The sequence below is a fragment of the Myotis brandtii genome, unplaced genomic scaffold, assembly GCF_000412655.1.
Source record: "Myotis brandtii unplaced genomic scaffold, ASM41265v1 scaffold536, whole genome shotgun sequence".
NCBI classification, from domain to species: Eukaryota; Metazoa; Chordata; class Mammalia; order Chiroptera; family Vespertilionidae; genus Myotis; species Myotis brandtii.
The window spans coordinates 3,004,244-3,012,009 of NW_005369967.1; the positions used below are offsets into that span (position 1 = coordinate 3,004,244).

The 7,766-nt window shown below is 47.4% G+C and overlaps 1 long non-coding RNA gene across 1 annotated transcript in view; it reads right to left on the reverse strand.

Moving 5' to 3' along the window:
- LOC106728116 overlaps nucleotides 1-7,766 on the reverse strand; it is a 13,022-nt gene that overhangs the window by 357 nt on the left and 4,899 nt on the right. The window contains exon 3 of the long non-coding RNA XR_001364375.1: nucleotides 431-619. This is a non-coding gene — a long non-coding RNA (uncharacterized LOC106728116). The remainder of the gene's footprint in view (nucleotides 1-430; nucleotides 620-7,766) is intronic.

Consider the following 7,766-nt stretch of genomic DNA (forward strand, 5'->3'; position numbering starts at 1 on the left):
ATATATATATATATTCATTTTGGAAACCAATTCAGCAATATATATCAAGAGCCATAAAAACATCTATAACTTTTGGTCCTGTCACCCCACTGTAGGAATTTACGCCAGGAAAAGACCTCCTAGGCTTCCTTCCCTTCTTAGAGACGGTCAAGCTCATTACCACACACCTTTCCCTTTGCTGTTTCCTCTGTCTAGGACTCTGTCCCCCCCCCACCCCCACCCCATTTGCTCATAATTGAGTGTCCATTTAAGTCTCAGCTCAAATGTCACCACCTCTGAGAGGTTGCCCATAGTCAGGCATGTAGACTTGCTCCCTCTCCCCAGAAACCACCTGGCACGCAGTAGGAATGCAGATCTTAGTTGAGGGGATAAATGTGCACTCACAAAACCACCACCTGATCTATTAGGGAAGGGATGTTATTTGACTCACCTTGGAACCCAGGCAGCTGCTCCTGCAAAGAAACCATTCATACTGGCTTCACCAAACAAGAAAAGTCTGTGGGAGGTCTGGCCGGCCTGGGGCTGTCCTGCCAGTCATTTCTTCCGGCTGAATGGCTGCCTTTCAGATGTAGATACTGCATGGAGGCATTCTAACCTAAAGCCTTTTCATTCTTGGCTTCTAAAACAAAGAAGAGGTAGAGAAAATCCGTGAGTGAGAGTCTCTGTCAGAATAACACCTAGGCCCTAGTTAATTAGGATGAATAATTGAACACTCTCAAGTCAGACAATGGAAACATTAAGAGTTTCCACCAAAACATAAACTTGGCCAAGTGGGCGGGGTGTCCAGAAGTCTCCAGAACATTGGGGGTCAGAGGGACTTCTTATAAAGCCTAGGGGTAGAGGAAAGATGGGTGAAAGAGACCTAGATCCCTACCCAAGCCCCCCAACATTTGCTAGGTTGCCTGGGCTGAGTAACTCTAACTGTTTTCCTTATAGAAAAATAAAACATGTTTCTATAGAGGAGTTAAAACAAAAATTAAAACCTACCATCTAGAAAGGCAATATTGTTATAGTGTTTCCTTGTAGTCTTTTTTTTCTTAGCATACTTTAAAAAGTTTAAACTGTGATTATATTATGTACTGTCTTATAAACTTTTTTTCACTTAATAATATATTGTGAACATTTTCTCATGCCATTAAACACTACTTAATGCCGTAATTTTTTAAGACTGTGTGGTATTCCATAGTATGGCTGTATCATCCAACCAATGCCCTGTCAGACATTTAGGTGGTTCCCAATTTTTATAAGCAGCTTATCATTTACTATTTCTTTTCTTTTCTTTTTAAAATATATTTTTATTGATTTAGAGAGAGAGGAAGGGAGAGGGGGAGATAGAAACATCAATGATGAGAGGTAATCATTGATTGGTTGCCTCCTGCACTCCCCCTACTGGGGATGGAGTCTGCAACTCTGACCAGGAATCAAACTGGAGACCTCTCGGTACACGGGACAACACTCAACAAACTGAACTACACTGGCCAGGGCACCCTAAATAAATTCTATATAATAAAAGGCTAATATGCAAATCAACCAAATGGCAGAATGACCCATCACTATGACGCACACTGACCACCAGGGGGCAGATGCTCAATGCAGGAGCTGCCCCCTGGTGGTCAGTGCACTCCCACAGAGGGAGCGCCGCTCAGCCAGAAGCCAGGCTCACAGCTGGCGAGCACAGCAGTGGTGGCGGGAACCTCTCCTACCTCCGCGGCAGTGCTAAAGATGTCTGACTGACGGCTTAGGCCCGCTCCCCTAAGTGGGCCTAAGTCATCAGTCTGACATCCCCTGAGGCCTCTCGGGCACAAGCAAGAGGGCGCAGGCTGAAAGGGTGCAAGGATTCCCCCCCCCCCCGCCTCCTGAGTGCACAAATTTCATGCACTGGGCCTCTAATTTAATAATATAAAAAAATAAATAAAGGAAGACCTTGATCTTTCTTGTTCTCTCTCATTAAATATTTAGTTATGTTTGCCACATACGCATTTGTATTTCATGTGTGCCTTTTATGGCTGGCTACCCAGTAGTCCTTTCCAATCCCCTTCTCCATTTTCTGCTTCCTATTATGGACAATGAAAAAGCCAAATATTCACTTTCCCAGACTCCCTAGCAGCTAAGGGTGGCCTGTTGAGAACCAAGGAGACATTTGTTATTGGGATGTAGGAACCTTTTTTCCTTTCTCTCTCTCTCCCACACATACACACACCAAAAAAACTCTTATCACCTTGTCCCTGTCTATGTGGGTGCATGATTCCAGGAGCTGTGGCAGCCATCTTAGAATCATGAGGCAAAAGCCTAAGGATTTAAAAAGGAACCTCTGGTAATGGTTAGTCCTCAATTACATCCGGGGATCAGGGGGCTGCTGTACCTACACTGGAGCTGTTCAGGAATTTAACTCCCAAAATAATAACTTTATGGTTCACGTTAGTGGTTTTCAAGGTTAGTGGTTAACAAATTAGAACCACCTAGGAATTTTGTTAAACTAAGATGTGAGAATCTGTATTGTTAGCAAGATCCCAGTTGATCTTGCTGCTGCTGGTTCAGGGACTACACTTTGAGTAGCAAGCATCAGTTACACTAGCTCGATGTATCCTAACTGATACATCCTTTTCCTGGATGCGAAGGTCACCCTCCTTATTTCACAGGTGCAAGTATAGGGAGCCCTCTGGGAGCAATAAGACAGCAGGAAGGGCCCCTCCCTGCCAGAGGTCCATTAGCCACTGTGGCACCAGCTCCCAGCTGGTGGGTTCCTAAGTTACTGCATCATCCAGGGATAAGCCAAGTCCCGTTCATGAGGCTGTGGAGTATTTGTGGAGGTGCTGCCCTGTGCTCGCTACCCCAGCCAGGCCACTTTGTCCAACCAGACCCACAGGGGCAGATTCCTCCTGAAGCAAAAGGGACTCTAACTAGTGCTCATCCTTTTTTGGGGACCTGCCTCCACCAGCCTTCCCCTCAGCTACACTCTAGGTAATGAGGGGAGGGGCACTTCAGGTAGCATCTTTCTGTTTGGTTACTAAAAGTCAGGTCTCCAAAGACAGTGGTGGTGAAACTTCAGGCCAGAGAGAAAGGATACCGGCAGGAGCCTCCTACGGACTCATCCACATATTTATCCTTGCTTTTCTCTTTCCTTCCAACCTCAGGAAGACTGCGGCTTCCCCACTGACACACAGTGCCTGCCTCTCTGCTCTGCGCTCTGAAACCCTCAGCAAGGTCACAGTGGCCGCAGGATTCTCCTCCTTCTCCCTGCAGGTCCCACGGGCCCGCCTGTGGCTCCATTTCTCTGTTCCCTGGTAAACCACATCCCTCAGATTGATTTGTCGGTTCTTGTACCTCCGTCTCCTGGAGTGTCTTCACTCCTGTCCTCACTCTCATCAGGCCTAAGTCCTCGCCACCTGCTGAAGCTCTCTAGTCAAGGTCACCATGACCTCCAACTTGCCAATCTAAGCATTTCAGGGTCAGTCCCTGTCTCACCTCTGACTGCAGCTTTGGGCACAGTGAGGCCCTCCCTCTTTCCTGTCTGTCTGATTACCTTTGTCAGCCCCCCCCCCCTCCCGCCTCCCCCTTGCCCAGCTCATCCTTTCCTCTTTTTCAGTCTCCTGGGCTGATTCAGCCCCCTCTTCTGGACCTCTCCAAGGTGGAGGCCCAGGGCTCAGCGCTCACTCCCTGTCCCCTCCCTTCTAAGTGTCCCCAGGGATCCCATCTCTCCCACAGCTGCCAGTTCCATCTACAAGCTGTTGAAACGGGTGTCACCAGCCTTACCTCCCCTCCGTGACCCTCACCCCAGATCCATCAGCCTCACACCTCCAGCTGCACACTCAGCATCTCCCCTAGGGTGCCTGACAGACACCTCAAAGAGAATTCTTAAAATATATATATTTTTATTGATTTTTAGAGAGGAAAGGAGAGGGAGCGAGAAATAGAAACATCAATGATGAGAGAGAATCACTGATTGGCTGCCTCCTGCGTGGCCCATACTGGGGATGGAGCCCGCAACCCAGGCATGTGCCCTGACTGAGAATCGAACCTTGACCTCCAGATTCATGGGCCTACACTCAAAAGACCCTGGAGCGGCACTGAGACTGAGAAATGCTGATGCCTGGGCCCCGGCCCTGGGGATCCTGACTTGGCTGGTCTGGCTGTGAGCATCTCTGGGAGGGGTGAGTCACTCAGTGCCGTGAACAATGCGGCCTGGCGGGTGTTTCTGAAGGAGCCCGGTGCCAGGCCCTTGCTGGCTGCTTGGAAATACAAAGGGATGTGGTTTCTCAGAGTTTCCATTTGCCTTGGAAAGCCAGACTCAGGAAGTGAGCTCAGGGTTCTGGGGATGAAGTGCAGCGTGAGGGGAGGAAATGGCTGCCGTGAGGGGCGTCTACACTGTGCCAGGCCGGCTCCGTTGGTTCAATCTTTCCTGCAAACCTGTGTGTTGGTGTAAAAAGGACCCAGGTGGTCACCCAGGCGTTTGGCCCCGGAGGGCTGGGAGACCTTGGACGCTTGCTGCCCAGGTTAGGATCCCACCAGCCCACCCGCCTGCCCCCAGTCCTCCGTTTCCATGTGCCCCAGGTACAGACCTTGGACTTTGAGTCTGAGCTCCCGCCTGGGGCCTCTCCAGCCCTTTTCTTCATCCTGGGGACAGTCAGGCCAGGTGACCTTTACAGCCAGTGACCTTCATAGATTTGGGGCTTGGTACCTAGGAAGCCAGTGGAGCTTGGCTGGCTGCATGCTAGAATCACCTGGGGAACCTTTGAAAATGCCGCTTAGCCCTGGCAGGTTAGCTCAGTTGATTAGAGCCTTGTCCCGATTAGCCAAGGTTGTGGGTTCAATTCCAAGGTCAGGACATGTTCAAGAAGCAACCAATTGCCCTGACTGGTTTGGCTCAGTGGATAGAGCGTCGGCCTGAGGACTGCAGGGTCCCAGGTTCGATTCCGGTCAAGGGCATGTACCTTGGTTGCGGGCACATCCCCGGTGGGGGGTGTGCAGGAGGCAGCTGATTGGTGTTTCCCATTGATGTTTCTAACTCTCTATTCCTCTCCCTTCCTCTCTGTAAAAAATCAGTAAAATATATATTTTAAAAAAAAAAGAAGCAACCAATGAATGCATAAATAAGTGGAACAACACTTGATCTCTCTCGCTCTCTTCTTCCTCTCTTTCTCTCTAAAATCTATTAACAATTATTTTTAAAAAGTTAAAATGCCCTATTAACTTAAAATCTCTGGCAGTAGGATCCAAGCATCAATATTTTAAAAAATTCTTTATTGTTGAAAGTTTTACATGTGTCTCTTTTTCCCCCCTTTGACCTCTCTCTGCCTGCTCCCACCCCCCAACACATGCCCCCACCCCCTATTGTCTGTGACCACTGGTCATGCTCATATGAATGAATACAAGTCCTTTGGTTGATCTCTTACCCGCACCACAACCCTCCCCTGCCTTGCCTCTGAGGTTTGACGGTCTGTTCGATGCTTCTATGTCTCTGGATCTATTTTTGTTCATCATTTTATGTTGTTCATTATATTCCACAAATGAGTGAGATCATGTGATATTTATCTTTCTCTGACTGGCTTATTTTGCTTAGGATAATGTTCTCCAGGTCCATCCATGCTGTTGCAAGTGGTAAGAGTTCTTTCTTTTTTTACAGCAGTGTAGTATTCCATTGTGTAGATGTACCACAGTTTTTTAATCCACTCATCTGCTGATGGCCACTTGGGCTGTTTCCAAATCTTAGCTGTGGTGAATTGTGCTGCTTTGAACATAGGGGTGCATATAGTCTTTCTCATTGGTGTTTCTGATTTCTTGGGATATATTCCTAAAAGTGGGATCACTGGGTCAAATGGGAGTTCCATTTTAATTGTTTTCCACAGTGGCTGCACCAGTCTGCATTCCCACCAGCAGTGCACCAGCAGGGCTCCTTTTCTTCCACATCCTCACGAGCACTTGTCCTTTATTGATTTATTGATTGTAGCCATTCTGACAGGTGGGAGACAGTACCTCATTGTTGTTTTGATTAGTGAGCATCAATATTTTTTAAAGCTCCCCAGAAGATTCCAACAAGTGGCTAACCCTGGGCAGTGCTCAAAGCTCATTCTTTCTGCACAGGAGAGGCCGTCCTCTGGTGGCTAGAGCCTGGGCTTGGGAGTCAGACAAGTTTGACCAACTCTTGACCTACTAGCTACATGACGTTACCTTGAACAAGTTACTTAAGATCCCTCTGACCCAGTTTTCTCATTTATAAAGTGGGGGATGGTACCAATCTCACAACTAGGGTTTTTTTGTAGTTCGTTTGTTTTGTTAATCCTCACCTGAGGATATTCTTTCCATTGATTTTTAGAGAGAGTGGAAGGGAGGGGATAGACACAAAGGGAAACATTGATGTGAGGAATGCACCTGACTGGGGCCTCGGCTCGAGCCTGCAATTGAGGTAGATGCCTTTGACCAGAATCGAACCCTCAACCCTTCAGTCTGTGGGCCGACACTCTAACCATTGAACCAAACCGAGTAGGGCCACAATTAAGTTTTGAAGAATAACATTAAATTAAATAGGGTGCCTGATTCATAATAGGCATTTAACATGTATTATGATTTACAGTTCATCGCTCAAACTTGTCCTCATTGGTTGAGTAAACCTTCCAACATGCCAAGGAGATATTCTCACACACACACACACACACACACACACACACACACACACACACCACATTTTAAATTCTGTCCCCTGAGGCTACATAAATCCTATTGTAAGCCTTTTTAGTTTCCTTCTTGTCTCTCACCATTGCCAGCCACTTTCTTGGGATTGTAATGTTTAGGAGGTTGCCCCTGGCTGCCATCATTTTGTGTTTTTGTTTCTTAAATTTTTATTTATTGATTTTTTTTAATGTACTGATTTGAGAGAGAGAGAGAGAGAGACATTGATTTGTTGTTCCACTTATTTATGTATTCATTGGTTGCTTCTTGTATGTGTCCTGACTGGAAGTTGAATCCAAAACCTTGGTGCATCGGGATGACACTCTAACCAACTGAGCTGTGGGCTCAGGGCCTGGCTGCCCTCTTCAAAGCCTCTCTGTGTCCTCCTTGAGTCCACCTTGCAAGGCACTGCTGCTGCTGGTGGGTCCCACCAGGAAGGACTTTTCATTTCAAGTCTTCAAATCCCTGGGTTAGGAATGGGGCAGGGGCTCCGGTGCATTCACCCAGGAAAAGCTGCACAGCCTGATTAAAATGTTGTTACCTTGCTTTGGGCTAAAATTATCTCACTTGGCAGGTGAATGCCTTGGATTAATTAAAATGCACAAATAAATCAATGAATACTTATTCAATGCATTTTCCTCAACAGAACCTCTTGAATGTGAGATTTCTAGAGAAAAATCCTGGCAATAAAAGGGATCACTGGCCAGGACATGTTCAGGGACCCCTAGACAGGATAGGATCAACCAGAGGGGGACAACGTTTAGCCAATTCATATTCAGGCCTTGGGGTTTGGGTTAAAACCAAGATGTGGTGGCTGACCTTTGTGCTCTGAGTAAATGTCAGGAGGTCACACTCACAGAACCTGTCTGCCATCCTAGGCCAAGACTAATGTCTGAGGTGAGGGGTGGGAGCTGAATTACAGGGAAACCTTCATGGTTGAGGCTTTGCCTTAATAGACATGATTATTGCCCTGACCGGTTTGGCTCAGTGGATAGAGCATAGCCTGCTGACTCAAGGGTCCCAGGTTCGATTCCGGTCAAGGGCATGTACCTTGGTTGCGGGCACATACCCAGTGGGGAGTGTGCAGGAGGCAGCTGATC